The following is a 19500-nucleotide window of genomic DNA, read 5'->3' as shown; positions in this document are numbered from 1 at the left end:
TGCGGTCCTGGCGAACCTATACATGGAACATCTAGAAGCCAAACGTTTCTCCACCATTATTCCTTCGTCTGTCACCTGGCTCCGTTATGTTGACGACATTCTCCTCATAACTCCTAAACGCTTCAACGTTCAAGCTCTCCAAGACAAGCTCAACCAGGTCGAGCCTTCAATCCAGTTCACACTTGAAGAAGAAGTCGACAACACTCTTCCTTTCCTTGATGTTCTGCTCTGCAAAGCTGACCACGAACTTCGTTTTAAAGTCTATCGAGAACCCAACAACCAAAACGATCTTCTCCACTTCTACTCTCACCACGACAACAAAACCAAACGTGGTGTAATTATAGGCTTCTTCCTGCGTGCACTCAGAATCTGCAGCAATGAGTTCCTTGAGGGAGAATGCACTATAATTGAACAAGTATTTTCTAAACTCCACTATCCTCGTCACTTCATCAGAGACTGCAGACGGCGGGCATTAAACATCTTCAACACACCCAGAGAAGACACTGCCGAGAAGAGATACATAGTCCTCCCCACCAACTCCATTGCCAAACATGTTTCCAACATCTTTTCCAATACATCATTCCAAGTATCTACCTCCACAACCACGACCATCAAGGACATCACCAGTAGTAGACAGGACAAGCCTCCATCCTCTGCAGGGGTATACATAATCCCTTGTAATGACTGCAACAAATTATATGTGGGCGAAACATCAAGAAACCTCCAAACACGTATTTCAGAACACCAATATGCAAGCAGGACTGACGATACAAGGAATGCCTGTGTACAACATCGCAATTCACACAACCATTTAATTAACTACAGAAACTCGAGACTTATCGCCACAGAAGACAACACTCAATACCGAAGAATCCTGGAATCATCGCTTATCTCTATAACCAACAATTTCAACCAGAACAACGGCTTCTATAACATAGCTGAACCACTCGCCAAGAAATTTCTTCATCGCTATCCCACATAAGAACATAGAACACTGCAGAAGGTCTACTCACAACTTGTCCAATACCCCTGCCAAGCTACCCAAGACTCTATAACTCCACCCGGTAGATCATCAGATGCAGCATTTTCTACCTGACCTCAACATTCTGAACATGACTATAAATACTCCCGTACCTTCCACCCCAGGTAGATCTGTGTGTGACTTGAAAAAGCCCACTGTGTGGGTGAAACGTTGTCAATAAAGGATCACATTATACTGCATATGTGTTTATATTTCCAGTATGGGTGATCTTGTAACAAGGTCTAGAAAAAGTACCGCTTTCTGTTTATATCAGTTCTCAACCGAAGGAGGGATTTATAACAACATAACCTAACCAGGAACGAGGTACCAGGAAAAAAATTGAATAATAATAATGAATATTTTGAAAAAGCATTCGTTTAGCCAGAAAATATTCAACAGCATCCGCAAGAAAAACGCACTTTAAAGCTGTCAGAGAATAATAAATGCTAAATACCTGGAAAATTATAGTGTTGATGGCGCTGAACTCTATTATAAGAAAGGCCTTTGTGATAATTACATTATAAATATCCCGAGTTGCAGACTTTTATTTATAACTCAGTGTTCTGATAATGAGCTTCTGTAACACAACACCAATGGCAGGCATAATCGTTTTATGAAAGTTATTTCGGTGGAAATAATGATACAAAAGCAGAAATGTGTTTCCATGGAAACAAAATAGGGAAACAAGAATTTATTGGGACATTTATCTCTAAAAATGTGCCGTATTGGAACAACGTTCCTTACTAAGGAAAGCTATATTGTAACATTGTTACTAACAACAGTTATATTGAAACAACGTTCCTTACTAAGGAAAGCTATATTGTAACATTGTTACTAACAACAGTTATATTGGAACAACGTTGCTTTCTAAACAGAGCTTAATTATAACCATGTTCGGCTCTGAGGAGGGATATATTAGGGCAATATTCCTCACCAAGGAGGGCATCTTAGGAGAGGTATATTGGAACACTATTCCGCTGCTAAGCAAGCTGTATTGGAACAATGATCCGCTGCAAAAAGAGCTATATTGGAACAATGTTCCTGTGCAAGGAGAGCTAGTTTGGAACAATGTACCCCACTAATGAAAGCTGTTTTGGGAAAATGTTCATCCCTAAGCAGAGATACGCTGCCCCAATATATTAAAGTGATTCATAGTAACAGTGGCACTATCAACGTGGCCTGTAGCAATAGTGGCACTATCAACGTGGTCCATAGTAACAGTGGCACTATCAACGTGGTCCATAGCAACAGTGACACCATCAACGTGGTCCATAGCAACAGTGGCACTATCAACGTGATCCCTAGTAACAGTGGCACCATCAACGTGGTCCACAGCAACAGTGGCACTGTCAATGTGGTTTGTGGAAACATTGGCACTATCAACGTGGTCTGTAGCAACAGTGACACAAATTGATTCATAGCAGCAGTGGTCCTATTAACATGGTCTGCAGCAACAGTGGCACTTTGAACGTGCTCCATAGCAACAGTAGCACTATCAACGTGGTCTGTAGCAACAGTGACACTATTAACATGGATGCTAGCAACTACTAACGATGCCTATTGCAACACACTGTCAACGGAATCGTTGCAACAGCCATTAACAACGGTGTCTGTTTCAACACTGTATGCAACACTGTCACTATCGACGGTGTATCAGCACTGTCACTATCAACTGTGTGTGTAACAACAATGTCACTATCAACGGTGTGTGCATCAACAATGTCACTATCAACGGTGTGTGCATCAACACTGTCAGTAACAACGGTGTGTGCATCAACACTGTCACTATCAACCGTGTGTGAGTAACAGTCACTATCAAGGTATAGTGAGTCATCAGAGGCAATATTAATGAACCTGGTTTATAATATCACTTTGTGTCTGGCAACATTTACACCATTATAATGTTGTCTGGCAACACCTACACCATTATAATGTTATATCTGGCAACACTACACCATTATAATATTGTGTCTGGCAACAATTACGCCATTATGTTGTGTCTGGTAACACTTGCACCATTATAACGTTGTCTGGCAACACTTAATCCAATATAATGTTGTGTCTGGCAACACTTACACCATTATAATGTTGTGTCTGGCAACACTTACACCATTATAATGTTGTGTCTGGCAACACTTACACCATTATAATGTTGTGTCTGGCAACACTTACACCATTATAATGTTGTGTCTGGCAACACTTACACCATTATAATGTTGTGTCTGGCAACACTTACACCATTATAATGTTGTGTCTGGCAACACTTTACGCCATTATAATGTTGTGTGTGGCAACACTTACACCATTATAATGTTGTTTCTGGCAACACTTACACCAATATAATGATGTGTCTGGCAACACTTATACCATTATAATGTTGTATCTGGCAACACTTACATTATAATGTTGTGTCAGACAACACTTACACCATTATAATGTGTCTGGTAACACTTACACCGTTATAGTGTTGTGTCTGGCAACACTTACACCATTATAATGTTGCCTGGCAACACTTACAGCATTATAATGTCTCTGGCAACACCTACACCATTATAATGTTGTGTCTGGCAACACTTACTCCATTATACTGTTTGGAGTCTCTGACTGTTATAGAAAAATAATCTATGTCTCTGAGCGTTGTACCGTAGCTCTTGGACCTCGACTTCGCACTTCCGCTTTCTGGTGTTGTTTACTCTTCTCGGTTCCGGAGTTCCTCTTATCAACGTTCTATTTATTGAATCTATTAATTAAATTAAACTCCACACACACACACACACACACACACACACACACACACACACACACACACACACACACACACACACACACACACCAGTGAAGAGGCGGGGCCAGGAGCTTGGACTCGATCCTTGCAACCTCAACTAGGTGAGTACAACTAGGTGAGTATACACATACACACACACACACACACACACACACACACACACACACACACACACACACACACACACACAACTGAATTCATTAGGAACAGGTAACTTACTAATTCACACTGAAGGAGATCTTTTCTATGTTCCATTAATTCATTCGTAAATTTTCTTGACTTGTTCCTTTCTTCTGTTTTTTTGTCTCTGATTACTTCATCAGTTGTGATCATATCTCCTTTGGTTCACCAGTCTCTACTGAGGCAAGATTTATGACTCTTAGTTGTCTTCGTTGTCTCTCTCTCACTATTATGGGACTTTTTCTTTAATAAACCTTTAGATCTTCTTTCCTAAGATGAACGCGACTAGGCCTTTGTCCTTTTGCTGAGTATATCAATATAGATTAATGTATAGGCTTTCATCCTTTTGCTGAATATATCAATACAGATTAATGTATAGGCCTTCATCCTTTTGCTGAGTATATCAATATAGATTAATGTATAGGCTTTCAACCTTTTGCTGAATATATCAATACAGATTAATGTATAGGCCTTCATCCTTTTGCTGAATATATCAATACAGATTAATGTATAGGCCTTCATCCTTTTGCTGAATATATCAATACAGATTAATGTATAGGCCTTCATCCTTTTGCTGAGTATATCAATATAGATTAATGTATAGGCCTTCATCCTTTTGCCGAGTATATCAATATAGATTAATGTATATAACGTTGAGTAACTCGCTTGACTCTTCTTTAACATTCCCATGGAATATTTTAACATTTGTTAGTTTGCGCTTGTGCTGATACCAGTACGTGTGTGTACACCGAGTGTCTCAAGTTATATGTAATAACTATAGTGCCTTTTTGTCTTTCTGTTTCGATGAGTTTTTTTTTTCGTTTGGTCTCGGACTATTAGATCGCATTCTCATAACTTTCCTGCAACACGATGAATGGGTCAGAATTGTTGAATTGTACACTCTCAGCTTCTTTTTTTTCTTGTTCGACTCTTGTCTCTCAGAGAATAACCTTTAACATACATGTACTCTCATAATGAAATTCACCTATCATAATTATGTAAGAATTGAAAGATGTATTGTTTGTATTGCTGTGAATCTGTTTCTCTTCACACACTATTCCTTTGTTAATTCTTTGTCTCAAGATGTCTAATTTCTGCTTTTCACATTCGATATATATTTCCCCGTCTAGAAACTAGACAGATTCTGAAAAGCATATCGCTAACCTAACAATGCTAATGGGTTTCCTAAAGAAAAATGCCTTTAAAAACAATCAGAGAATAATAAGGGCTAAATACCTGGAAAATATGTTGTTTACAGCTGACTCATGAGAAAAGTTGTAGTGGCTAATTATATTATTACGCGCACCGTCGTCGAGCCACATTAATTTTATTAATAGATCGTTTTTCTAATAATGAGCTCTGTCACACCGTAGCAGTAAAACACTTCATCCTCTCAAAACTGTGAAAATTGCTGCAAAATAAAACAAAATATTATGTGGCGTTGTCGAGACAAAGAAATAAATTATTTTTATTAACACCTCGGCCGATTCCCACCAAGGCAGGGTGGCCCGAAAAAGAAACTGTCATTATCATTCACTCCATCACTGTCTTGCCAGAGGGGTGCTTTACACTACAGTTTTTAAACTGCAACATTAACACCCCTCCTTCGGAGTGCAGGCACTGTACTTCCCATCTCCAGGACTCAAGTCCGGCCTGCCGGTTTCCCTGAATCCCTTCTTAAGTGTTACTTTGCTCACACTCCAACAGCACGTCAAGTATTAAAAACAATTTGTCTCCATTCACTCCTATGAAATACGCTCATGCATGCTTGCTGGAAGTCCAAGCCCCTCGCACACAAAACCTCCTTAACCCCCTCCCTCCAACCTTTCCTAGGCCGACCCCTACCCCGCCTTCCCTCCACTACAGATTTATACACTCTCGAAGTCATTCCGTTTCGTTCCATTCTTTCTACATGTATGAACCACCTCAAAAGCCCTTCATCAGCCCTCTGGACAACAAAATGTCTATTTTTTAGTTATCTCTGAATGAGGAACTTTAAAAGATCAGATTTTATTTTCGTTTCGTTCATAACAGAAGACGTTAACCTGACAGTGGTGTACATTCTTTGTATATTATGCCCACTGTAACTGCTGGATAACACTTAGTGTTTGTTAGTGTTATAAGTACTCCAAGCTGCATGTTAGTCTGTCATAAGTACTCCCAGCTGCATATGTGTCATGAGTACTCCCAGCTGCATGTTTGTCACGAGTACTTAAAAGCTACGTGTTAGTGTCATGAGTACTCCCAGTTGCATTTTTGTGTCATGAGTACTCCCAGTGCATTTTTGTGTCATGAGTACTTGCTGCATGTTAATGCCATGAGTACTCCTAGCTGCATGTTAATGTATCATGAGTACTCCCAGTTAAATGTTATTTTCATGAGTACTCCCAGCTGCATGTCAGTGTGTCATGAGTATTCCCAGCTGCATGTTAGTGTATCATGAGTACTCCCAGTTAAATATTATTTTCATGAGTACTCCCAGCTGCATGTTAGTGTGTCATGAGTACTCCCAGCTGCATGTTAGTGTGTCATGAGTACTCCCAGCAGCATGTTAGTGTGTCATGAGTACTCCCAGCTGTATGTTACTGTGTCATGAGTACTCCCAGTGGATTTTTGTGTGTCGTGAGTATTCCCAGCTGCATGTTAATGTATCATGAGTACTCCCAGTTAAATGTTATTTTCATGAGTACTCCCAGCTACATGTTAGTGTGTCATGAGTACTCCAAGCTGCATGTTAGTGTGTCATGAGTATTCCCAGCTGCATGTTAGTGTGTCATGAGTACTCCCAGCTGAATGTTACTGTGTCATGAATACTCCTAGCTGCTTGTTACTGTGTCATGAGTACTCCCAGCTGCATGTTAGTGTGTCATGAGTACTCCCAGTGGATTTTTGTGTGTCATGAGTATTCCCAGCTGCATGTTAGTGTGTCATGAGTACTCCCAGCTGAATGTTACTGTGTCATGAATACTCCTAGCTGCTTGTTACTGTGTCATGAGTACTCCCAGCTGCATGTTAGTGTGTCATGAGTACTCCCAGTGGATTTTTGTGTCATGAGTATTCCCAGCTGCATGTTAGTGTGTCATGAGCACTCCCTGCTGCATGTTAGTGTGTCATGAGTACTCCCAGTGGATTTTTGTGTGTCATGAGTACTCCCAGCTGCATGTTAGTGTGTCATGAGTACTCCCATCTGCATGTTAGCGTCATGAGTTCTCCCTGTTGCATATTAGTGTGTCATGAGTACTTCCAGCTGCATGTTAATGTCATGAGTACTCCAAGCTGCATGTTAGTATAATGAGTGTTCCCAGCTGCATGTTAGTGTGTCATGAGTACTCCCAGCTGCATATTAGTGTGTCATGAGCACTCCCAGGTGCATATGTGTCATGAGTACTCCCAGCTGCATGTTAGTGTGTCGTGAGTACTCCCAGCTGCATGTTAGTGTACCATGAGTACTCCCAGCTGCATACTAATGTGTCATGAGTACGCCTCTGTGAATTAATTATCTGGTAATTGTAAAAATAACTAATAAAAATAAATTAAAAAATATTGCAGTCTTCTTCAGAGTGACCCAAACGAGAAAGAAACACATTTACCATCATTCAGTGAATAGCAAACTTTTCAGAACTGTGAGGACATCACACTTCAAATGACATTCCAGACGTTAATATTAGTTATTTGATAGCAATTACTGCATATTGCACAGGTAGCAATCACTTATTGCAACAAGGAAAATTTATTTGAAATCGTGAATTTTACACTGATGTAGTTTTTATTTTCCGGTTCGTCTAGTGGACGTAAGAGAATAATTTCCTTCACACTATAATTACATCGTAACGGAAAGGCTACAAAGATCTTATTTTCTTATTCTGTTTGTTTTGCGTTGTCTCTGTCTTCTTACTCTGTTCGCCTGTTCGTCTTTGCCTCAAATTATTATTATTATTATTAAAGATTCGCCGGTATTCTCCCGGCCCGGGCCTTTTTCAAGTGGTGGCCCGGTCTTGGCTCCCTCTTTAGGGAGTATCTGAGACTTAAGTCTCCCATGGGAGGAGGCACAAGTACCTCCTCATCTTTGGGATCAACTGTCCCCAGACCTAGCCACAAGCTAGGCCTCTCTGGTCTGCCATCCCCGCCCCAAGGGGGCTAATGGGAATGACAGTCTTGTGAGCTGTAAGCTCTGGCTCAGGCACCTACCCTACCCTAGAAGGGCTGGGCATGGTGTTGATGCCTCAAATTGCATTTCTACAAGGCACCAGAAAAATGTTGACTATTCTGATGCATGTTTAGCAAACCTATGTTAATTATGATCTTAAAGGAAATTTTTCTTGAAAGTTGTCGTAGACTAATAAAAACTAATTACTTGGAAAATCATATTGTTTACTCTTATTAACTATTGAGGTGAAGCATATCGAGTTATTTTATAATATTAATATCACGGGCAGCGTCCCAGCGTCCCTGAGTACAGACTTTTATTTAGAGCTCAGTGTTCTAATAATGAGTTTCTGTCACATAACACCAGAGGAAAACGTCATCGCTGTAAACAGTTTTTACTCCGAATATGTGTGCAAAAAAAAAAAAAGAAAAAAACATTACTGTGGCGTTGTCGAGACGAACATTTTTTTTTAGATGTATTTAAGTAAATGCACAGATACAACTAATGCGACATATTTTTGTGGCAACGTTTCGCTCTCCGGGAGCTTTGCCAAGACGTTACCTTGGCTGTATCTGTGGTTTCTCTTGTAAAGTGCGTAAATATAATTTCCACCGTAAAAAGTTGGTCTTAAAGATAAATATTATTATAAAGGCAAGACTCTCAGTGTCAGCATAGTTGCTGATCCCTGTATTCCCAGTATTATATAGCATAGCATATTAGTATCATCCCTGTGCTTTAGACACGAGATCCCTCGTAGGCCTTTGGCTTTGTGTGACGTCATGGGATACACATGGGCAGTGATCCCTCTGTCCCGTCCTCACTCGGCGGCAGACCATCCAGGCGTAGACAGGCAAGGCAGCTGGGGCTCCATCCCTCATCTCAGTCTGACAATACTGACAATATATTTACCATCCTACAAGTGTGTCTACTTTCAACCTACGATATCTCCATTTAAGAACCCTTTACGATAAATGGTGGCATCGGAGGGCCTGTAATTCTGACGATTACAGCGATTTCTGGAGATAAAATTGTCGACCAGCAAGACGGCCATTTCGTGTCACCAGTAGGCCTACCGAGGTTCACCCCATCCAGCTACCTCAAGCCAGATACTCTACCAGCTTCTACATTATTCACTGGTCAGTCTCTTTGTATTAGTGTTAACTGCTTTTTGCATCACTCACGAGGGGTTGACCCGAGTTTGCAAAATAAGCCAGTTTCCAGTCTGTGGTGGGGGAGTCAGAACAACCGAGTCCAGTCCAGCCTAGTCTACTCCATCAAATTATTTTGCCTGCCAAGCCAGCTTCCACCCCTGCTGTGCTCATCGTGTGAAGTTATCAAGCTATTCTGTGTGAAGGGTTAAGATAAGCCAGCTAGCAACTAACCCAGGTGTCTTACCCCAGTACTCAAGCAAGCCACGTGAGTAGCCTTCATCGCTTGTGATTCAAGTTCCAAGCATTCTGAGTGCTCCTTGTCATCCTTGTGGTGTTGTAGTATTTCGTGGGTTTCTTCTAAGCCAGCCGGCTTAGAATTATCTTCGCGGCAGTGTGGGTTTTCTCAGTGAGGCTTACGACGTTCAACCCATAAGCCCAGCCACTCACGATCACGTGTGTCGCACCATTGCCGGTCTCAGACGCCTCGCTCAGCCATTAACCCACAAACCCAACAACAGTCGGCCATTACAACTCACCTTCCTCATCAGTGTTTTGGTGCACTGCTAAGGGTTGTAGCACCATATTTTAAGGACCACATAGGGGGTCAAGAGCTAGAGTATGTCGCGCCATCTTTAAAAGCCTCCTGTGTGTTGTCTATCGCCGATTTAAGCGCAATTCTACGATCATCTGTGCAGAGGACAGCAGCAGGACGATATAAACAATCCATCAGTCTCATTCTTCAAGTTGTTACAGCGATAATATTTTTTCTTGAGACATTTGCGAGTGTTGAGACATTTCTTTTGTGTTCCCAGTGAATTTTTCTCTTAGTGACATTCAGTGACTCTTGATCAGACTCAGTGTTTATCATGTACTGATTGCATAAATTTCTTTTAATCTCCTTAATTCAGTGTTAATTTTCGTGCATTATTTTATATCTGTTGTGTTGTGTATCTTTTTATACACTTGAAGTAAGTACTGAGTGTTTTTCCTTTGTTGTGTGTGCAACATATGAGCAATATAGAACTTGTGTTTAAACTTCAGAATTCCAGTGAATTAATTCAGTAATTTTTCACCTCATATTCTGCATCACAACTCAGTGTTGTCTGCTATTTTTTTCTTCCCAGCATTTGTGTAATTTTATTTTTGTTCCCTGTGTGTTGAACATTCTTGTGTTCATATTCCTTTATTCAGCCAGTGTTTAATTTGTCTTATTTCCACAGACAATAGTGCCATTTTTAAAGTCCCAGCAAGAACTCACTTTTACAAAATTTTTCACACATCAAGTTTCATTGCAAGAAAATTCTAGTACTGTGTTTATGTTGATGTTTTGTGTTCTGCATCACTGTAAGTGTTGTATTCCTTTTTGTTGTGTGTTTTTTTGCACCTATTATTTTTTTTCATATTTTATTGAACAAATTCACTCTTAGTGCAATTTTTAAGTTCTCCTTTAAAAGTAAATTGTTCTTTTGCTTGTTGTTTAAGTGCAGTTAAGAGTTAAAGTGCTCATTCCTTGATATATTTCTTTTCTTGTGTGTTATAATTTTTATTATTGCACATAGACTCATTTTGCAATAATTCTTGTGCAAATATTGTGTTGCTATTAAAGTTTTTCTTGCAGAAAATTTTATGCAGTGTTGTGCAATACAGTTTATTACAGTGCAGTTTCTTATGCTCTGTTCTGTGCATAGTATTTTATTCTGTCTGTCATTTTATTTTATTTTTCAGTGAATTGTGTGTTTGTTTTAATTTTTGCACAAGTTTATTGAGTCCATTTTCTCATTTTATTGTGTATTTCCTTGTTGCATTGAAAGTAAAGACAACTCACTGTGCCATTTATTCAATTTAAAGTAAAAGTTGAGCAAATTAGATTTGAGCAAAGTAAAAGTTCTCTTGATTTTCAGTGTTTGTTAAATTGCATATTCTTCTTGTGTGAGTTCTTTGCTTACTGTGTAACTTGTTAATTTTTAATTACTTATGCAGAATAGTTAAGCATTTTCTTCCATTTAAATTCACTGTGTTGTGTGTTCCTCAGTTATCATTTTCTTTTGTTCTCTAAATTCTTGTTTTACATTTTGCAAACATGTCTCAAGTTTTCTCTAGCGATGCCTCAGCACATGCTGCTAGTACAACCATTAATGTGTCAGCCCAAAATTCGAGTAACTCCGTATCAAACGATAGACATACTCAGACTTCTGGCCTGCGTAACTTCACTCGTGATCCATATGATGCTATGCCATTGTTCAATGGTGACCCAGACAACCTTGAAGGTTGGTTTACTGCAGTTAGAGCCAGAGCTGACGCTTCAGTTGATGGTCCCCCATCTGAGAGTCCTTTAATAAGTATCGGAAAGGAGAGTCTAGCCCGTTCTTCAGCTGCCTCAAATGTATTTAAATTAATTCGTATGAAGGACTACCAAGATCTGACCAGGTGGCAAGATTATGAACAGTTAATTCGCAATTATCTTGAACCAGTGCGAGAAACCGATCCGTTCGTTGTTCTCAAAGAATTAGTTTGCACAGCCCCGAGACCAGAAGAGTCATTAGAGGAGTTTGCTCTCCGTCTCAATAACCTAATGTCCTCATTTGTTAAAGCAGGCCAAAATTCAAGATATCTTAACGATAGTGATAAACCAGCCCTTGATGGGTTTGCCAGATTAGCTGCATTTGGAGTTATTAAACAACTAATGCCACCGACATCTAACTATGTGTACAATTCAAGTCCGCTAGATGCTAATATGGGACCGCTTAAAGCTCTAATCCATGTACGAAATTTGTGTCCCGAGGGATCCTTCCCTTATCGTAGGTCTACGCCAAACACCTTGTCCAATCCCGTACCTCCTTTAGTTTGTGCTACTACCAAACCTCCCAACCGCAATCACTCGCGCTCATCATCCAAAGCAAGTGTTAAGAGCCATCATTCCCGTAATACCCATAGTACGTACAGTAACCACAGTCAAAGAATTTGCTACAATTGTGGTTTCCGTGGCCATATCGCTAGTAATTGTTATGACAGTCACCCTAAGAAGCGTCGTACTGATGATGAGTACCAGTCACATCTTCCCTACTGTACTCATCATAGAATTCATGGACATGACACATCTGAGTGCAATGCGCTCTACAATATGCGGTACTCTAGATCTTTCCATGGCCGTTCCAACCGCAGAGCCAGGAGAGGAAACAGACGTCGAGGTTCACATTCTAATCAGAACCAGGCTCATTCTTCCAATTCGGGGGAATTAGAGCGCCCCAGTCAAACCGCCCAATGGTGACGGTAAGTGATAATGAGTACACCATCCCCGTTCACAATTCCTTTGAAGCCTTAAGCAGTCTCGAGAATGACAATCCTGCTGATGATGTGGCTTCACACGTCTCTGACGTAGAGGAATTTGGGGATGAAGTAGGAAATGCTTTCTCCGATGACAACTCACCTTCCTGTTTGCATATAACTTCTAATGCAACGATTGGTCCATTAGTACAAGCTTCTGTCCATAATGCGCCCGTTCATGTGTTCATGGACTCTGGTGCGCAAGTTAATATCATTAGGTCTAGCTTGTTTAAAGAGAAGCGGTTACGACGTATCCTCCTCGTTGAACCAACTACTGTAACCTCCCTTAGTGGAGTAGCTGGTTCTCTTCTGCGAGTCCGAGGTCAGACTTCGCTCACCTTTACTATCCAAGGCAGAGACTTTACTGCTGCTTTTCTTGTTGTCGACCAGATTACTTTCCCTGGTGACCTTCTTCTGGGATTTGCTTCCATGCGAGACTTACGCATTGTGCTCGACCCGTACCGATGGCATGCCCAAATAGATGACTTAATCGTTCCATTCTGGGGTTACCAGCTTGGATCAGAAATCTGTCATACTGCTGCAGAGTATGATGTACGCATTAAGTCCTTACAAGCCAATGCATTTTCCAGTAGCGTACCCAAGCGGTCAGGCACTGGTAATTCTGTCACTCCCATTAGTGTTCCACCTATACCTTCAGACTTGCAGGATAGTGTTCCGTTGCCTCAAGTGTCCGAGGACACTCAGACAGCCTTGAGTGCACAGCCTATCCCTGCAATGACTGCTAGTTCGAGTAGTAGTTTCTCCACAGGGGATGCCTTGTCAGAAAACGATTACTTGGAACTAGTAATGCCATCTCTTGTTGATGTCACATGCCGTTTGCAGAAAGACGTCTCTGTTGCGGCTAGTGCTCTCACTAGAGTGTCTGTTGTTGTTCCTAATGTTCCAGATGGTGATACCGTCCTAGTTGACAGTGATTCCTGCAAGGTCAAAGGTTTATTTGTTGAACCTTCCTTACACATTGTAAGAGACAGTAAGATCCATTTACTCCTTGCTAACACTTTGGGTCACAGTGTTCGTCTCAGAGCAAATACCAACCTCGTTGACCTAGTTCACTATCCTTACCCTGTTCAAGTACAGGATGACGTGTCACCTGACCAGTGGGTCGGTGCTATTTCTACCGGGGAGACCTCATCCACTTCTCCGGATCAATCTGTTTCACCAGTTGAGGTGAAAGACTTAGCTCCCACTGACTTCCCAGACGAAGTCAAGCGTTTGTTGACTCTGTTGAACAAACGTCGTAAAGCTATTGCCTTACCAGGTGAGAAGATGGGTATAACGAACTTATTGTCCCATCGTATTCCACTTGAACCTGGTACTAGACCTATTTACATACCTGCGTACAGAATGCCTCATTCACAAGTTGCTGTCGCAGAGGAACTGATCAATCAAATGCTCAATGATGGAGTTATTGCACATAGCAATTCACCCTGGAATGCGCCCTTGATCCTAGTGCCTAAGAAGGATGGCACTTGGCGCCCGGTGATTGACTTTAGGAAGTTAAACGCGAAAACCATTCCAGATCGTTTCCCACTTCCTGTATTAGGTGACCTTTTATGCAATATCGGAGATAACAAAGTCTTCTCGACCCTGGACTTCTTACAAGGGTTTTGGCAAGTCCCTCTTCACGAGGACAGCCAAGAGTTAACAGCTTTCTCCACTCCCACAGGTCATTATCATTTCCTCCGTATGGCGTTTGGATTACGATCGTCTCCTATCACGTTCTCTAGACTCATGACCAATATCTTTAGAGGTCTGATAGGTAAAGCACTTATGGTCTACTTAGACGACGTAATCGTCATGTCCGAAGACGTGGACACACATCTGAAAAGACTTGATACAGTACTTGGAAAGCTTGAAGAAGCAAATTTAAAGATCAAACTGTCTAAATGCCAATTTTTCAGATCAGAAATTAAGTTTCTTGGTCACGTAGTCACTCCTAGAGGGGTTACGACTGACCAAAATAAAGTAACTGCAGTACTAAATTTTCCAACTCCCAAAACTGCTGATGCCGTAAGATCCTTTGTGGGCTTAGCAGGTTTTTATAGATCTTTCATTGCTAATTTTTCTTCCATAGCTGCTCCTCTAACTGAGTTGCTTAAGAAAGATGCTCCTTTTGTTTGGACCTTCCGTCAAGAAACAGCATTCCAAACTCTAAAAGAAAAGCTAACATCTGCTCCAATTTTGAAATTCCCAGATTTTTCTAAGCCCTTCTATCTGACAACTGATGCTAGTTCAATTGGCATAGGTGCCGTACTAGCTCAGAAGACTGATAGCAAGTACAACGCTGTTGCATTTGCTAGCCGAGTCCTTACGAAGGCTGAACGTAATTATACAGTAACGGAGCAAGAAGCTTTAGCAATAGTGTGGTCTTTAAAGCACTTCCGAGACATTATTTACCAGTACCCTGTTCATGTCTTGACAGATCATGCGCCACTGATACCTTTATTCCAGAACATACAGCCTACTGGAAGGTTAGCCAGATGGTCCTTGACTATCCAAGAGTTCAATCCCACTTTTGAACATTTACCTGGCAAGTCAAATGTAGTCGCAGATGCTTTATCGCGACACGTTAGTGTAGTTACTGCAGATCCTCCATTTACTGTCGAGGATGTCAAAACTGCACAAAGAATAGATCCCATGTGGTCTGGTGTGATTCGATTCCTTCTCCAGGAAGATCTCATTCTTAATGTAAAGCCACCAGCACCCATTAGTGACTTTGTAATGAGTCAGGAATTACTGTATCGAACAGCCGAGTTGGGTACTCCAAGCAGAAGAGTTTACCAGTTAGTAATTCCACAGTCACTAGTGAACGTAGCTCTACAGCTAGTTCATGATGCACCAGGTGTTGCACACCCTGGTATGGATCGTTCTGTGAAACAAGCTAGAATGAAATACTTTTGGCCACGTATGGCAACTGACATTTCCGAGTATGTTAAGAAATGTAGTGTCTGTATGCAGCATAAAGGAAATGTCAATGGTCCTAACCCAATCCAAGTGTACCCAACCACTAGCAAACCGTGGGAAAGAGTTGCCCTTGATTTGTTAACTAATTTTAAATGTTCCCTCCAAGGCAACAAACATCTGTGTGTTATGGTAGACCATTTCACCAGATATTGTGAGTTAGTTCCTATTGCAGATAAGACTGCAGAGACAGTAGCTAGAGCGTTTAAAGAACGCATTATCTGCAGGCATACCACCCCAAAGTCCTTAGTAACAGATAATGGAGGTGAATTCTGTAATGAGATTCTTGAAAATTTGTGTACTTTATACAAGATCTCTAAATCCACCATTGTTCCTCATCATCCTGCCAGCAATGGGTTAGCCGAAAGAACAAATAAGAAAGTACTTGATGTTCTGAGAGCCACTATCAACCCCAATAGTGAAACTTGGGATGAAGTTATACCAGATGTCCAGTGTGCCATAAATTCTGCTTACAATGCTTCCATAGGTGATACTCCACATTATGCATTGTATGGTGTAGACAAGCGTTTACCCTATGAGTTGTTATATTCTACTCCTAAACCTAATTACAACCCTGATGATTTCGTAGCAACTCGTACCAGCTTAGCTCAAAGTGTTTTTAGAAGAATCCGTGAAACACTTCATAAATCAACAGCAGAATTTACAAGAGTCGCAAACACTCGAGCAAAGCCGTCTAAAATCAAAGTAGGTTCGAGAGTTATGCTGATTAACTTTAACAAAACGTCTGCAATGCCAAAGCTTGATCAAAAGTTTGTCGGACCTTATCGAGTAGTTGAACATATCACTGGAAATAAGTATAAGGTTAGAGAAATTAGTACTGGCAAATACAAAGAATCGCATTTAGATCATATGAAATTAGTATGCGATGTTGAGGATATTGCTACCCAGACTAATGTGACAGATTCTGACAATCCTCCTGATCCTGTACTCTCTACCTCAGATACTCAGTCAGATACTCAACCTGAATGTCGTTACTCCTTGCGTACCCGACAAGTAATGAGAAACCCGCAAGTATCTTTTGTAGATATTCCTTCAGATCTCTCTCAGTCAAGGCATGTGTTAGCCATTGCAGAGGAATTCGATCCTCCCAGAGATGATAACCATTCTGCATATGTAAACCTTACCCTCGCAGAATTGGGTTTAAATGTACATAGTCTGTATAATTAGATGTCCGAGATGAATGAAATTGTCAACTGTGTGTTTATTATTAGCTGATCAGTTTGTCAGAAATTTTCGTGTTCACGTTCCCTCCTTATTCTGAGAATTAACAGTCTAGATTTGTGTGCACCGAATCTGCCTTTCTGTTAAACACTTCTTTGTATATATTTATTCTTCCTCAGAATCCGTAGAGTGCATGAATACAGATCGATCGATCAATTCCATCCATATTGTATAATGATTTGTTCTTATAGTTTGTAATGATTACGTTAACACCCATTACGTCAAAATCATGTTGTACCATCCATTAGTTCTAAGTTATATATGAATTTGTTATTGTATAGAATCAGCCCAGATCCGCCTGCCTGTTCAGCCTATAGTATAGTAGTGTATGTCGGGACGACATACGTAACATGACCGAGCTGTCAGCATAGTTGCTGATCCCTGTATTCCCAGTATTATATAGCATAGCATATTAGTATCATCCCTGTGCTTTAGACACGAGATCCCTCGTAGGCCTTTGGCTTTGTGTGACGTCATGGGATACACATGGGCAGTGATCCCTCTGTCCCGTCCTCACTCGGCGGCAGACCATCCAGGCGTAGACAGGCAAGGCAGCTGGGGCTCCATCCCTCATCTCAGTCTGACAATACTGACAATATATTTACCATCCTACAAGTGTGTCTACTTTCAACCTACGATATCTCCATTTAAGAACCCTTTACGATATCCTAGAACGACAGAATAACGTTGAAAAAACTGCAGTACATAATCGGCTCTACTTGCAACTTAGGAGGCACTATCAAAGAAGAATGCATCAACAGTGGCACTGTCATGGTAGTCTGTACGAACAGCAACACTAATGGAAGTGTCAAGGATACCAGTGGAAATAAGTCACTTTTGTCTGATCTTTTCTCTGGGTTATCCTAGATAATTAACAGATGTTTGATAAATGTACTTATGTGTATCTTTACCTAATTAAAGTTACTTACTAACAACATGGAGAGGACCAGTGGCATTATCAATGTTGTCTGTAGCAACAGTGGCACTATCAATGTTGTCTGTAGCAACAGTGACACTACCAAAGTTGTTTGTAGCAACAGTGGCACTATCAATGCTGTCTGTAGCAATAGTGACGCTACCAATGTTGTCTGTAGCAACAGTGGCACTATCAATGTTGTCTGTAGCAATAGTGACACTACCAATGCTGTCTGTAGCAACAGTGGCACTATTAATGTTGTCTGTAGCAATAGTGACACTACCAATGTTGTCTGTAGCAATGGTGACACTACCAATGTTGTCTGTAGCAATAGTGACACTACCAATGTCGTCTGTAGCAGCAGTGGCACTATCAATGTTGTCTGTAGCAATACTAAGGCTACCAATGTTGCCTGTAGCAGCAGTGGCACTATCAATGTTGTCTGTAGCAACAGTGGCGCTATCAAGGCTGTCAGTAGCAACAGTGGCACTATCAATGATGTCTATAGCAACAGTGGCACTATCAATGTTGTCTGTAGCAACAGTGACACTATCAACGTGACCTACAGCAACAGTGGCACTATCAATGTTGTGTGCAGCATCAGTGGCACCAACAATGTTGTCTGCAGAAACAGTGGTAATATCCGTGTTGTCTGCAGCAACAGTGATACTATCAGTGTTGTCTGCAGTAACAGTGGTACTATCAGTGTTGTCTGCAGTAACAGTGGTATTATCAGTGTTGTCTGTAGTAACAGTGGTACTATTAGTGTTGTTTGCAACGACAGTGGTACTATCAGTGTTATCTGCAGTAACAGTGGTAGTATCAGTGTTGTCTGCAGTAACAGTGGTACTATCAGTGTTGTCTGCAGTAACAGTGGTACTATCAGTGTTGTCTGCAGTAACAGTGGCACTATCAGTGTTGTCTGCAGTAACAGTGGCACTATCAGTGTTGTCTGCAGTAACGGTGGTACTATCAGTGTTGGCTGCAGTAACAGTGGTACCATCAACGTGCTATTAATAACCAGCTGGCCTATTTCATTCTTGAAGTCAATTTCATTTTTTTTAATAAACAAAATTCTCTCATGTTTTCTGTTATCTGTGAAGTTTACACTCAAACATTTGAGCCCTGACTTTTTACCTCAATTTTTCTGATGTGGTTGAATCACTGCGCTTTAGAAGTGTTATCTCCAAACTTTTAAATCTAAGTATTGAATTGCCTTTCACACTCACAGCATTTTAATGCATTCCATTTCTACACTCTTGTCACACTGAAGAAGTTATTTCCTATGTCACTTTAACTGCTCCAAATATTTTCTTTCTGGGATTGTCTCGTTGTAGTGTTCTTCTAATCTGAGTATATAATAAATTGTAATTAATTCCCTTTTAGTTCGTGGGTCAGCAAGAGATGTACTCCAAAATCCCTCATAACTTGTCTTCGTATGCGTGCTCTCATCTTACGAGATCATCCAAGGACCGGATCTCTCATCCATCTGTGGTCTGTAGTTTTGTGCTGTCTCCTTTCTTAATAATCGGGACTATATTTGCTGTCTTCTACACCTCTGCCAAGTGCAGTGTTTCGATATATTTATTGAAGATTGTTATTAGTGGCATGCACAGTGTGTCTGTTTCCTCTTCCAGGACCCAAAGAGAGATCTGGGCCCACCTCCTTTGAGGTATCTAGTTTCCCTAGCAATTTCTTCACCTCCAGTGAATGTGTCTAGCACTTGTTGGCGCACTCTACCAAATCGGTTTG

The 19500-nt window shown here is 40.9% G+C and overlaps 1 long non-coding RNA gene across 1 annotated transcript in view; it reads right to left on the bottom strand.

The window, feature by feature from the left end:
* Window positions 1-19500, bottom strand: part of LOC138855440 (uncharacterized) — a 584292-nt gene that overhangs the window by 42267 nt on the left and 522525 nt on the right. The gene's annotated exons all lie outside the window — the stretch shown is intronic.

The sequence above is a fragment of the Cherax quadricarinatus genome, chromosome 5 (genome assembly GCF_038502225.1).
Source record: "Cherax quadricarinatus isolate ZL_2023a chromosome 5, ASM3850222v1, whole genome shotgun sequence".
Classification (NCBI taxonomy): Eukaryota; Metazoa; Arthropoda; class Malacostraca; order Decapoda; family Parastacidae; genus Cherax; species Cherax quadricarinatus.
The sequence above is the reverse complement of the archived record's forward strand: the minus strand, read 5'-3'. Positions and strand labels throughout refer to the sequence as shown.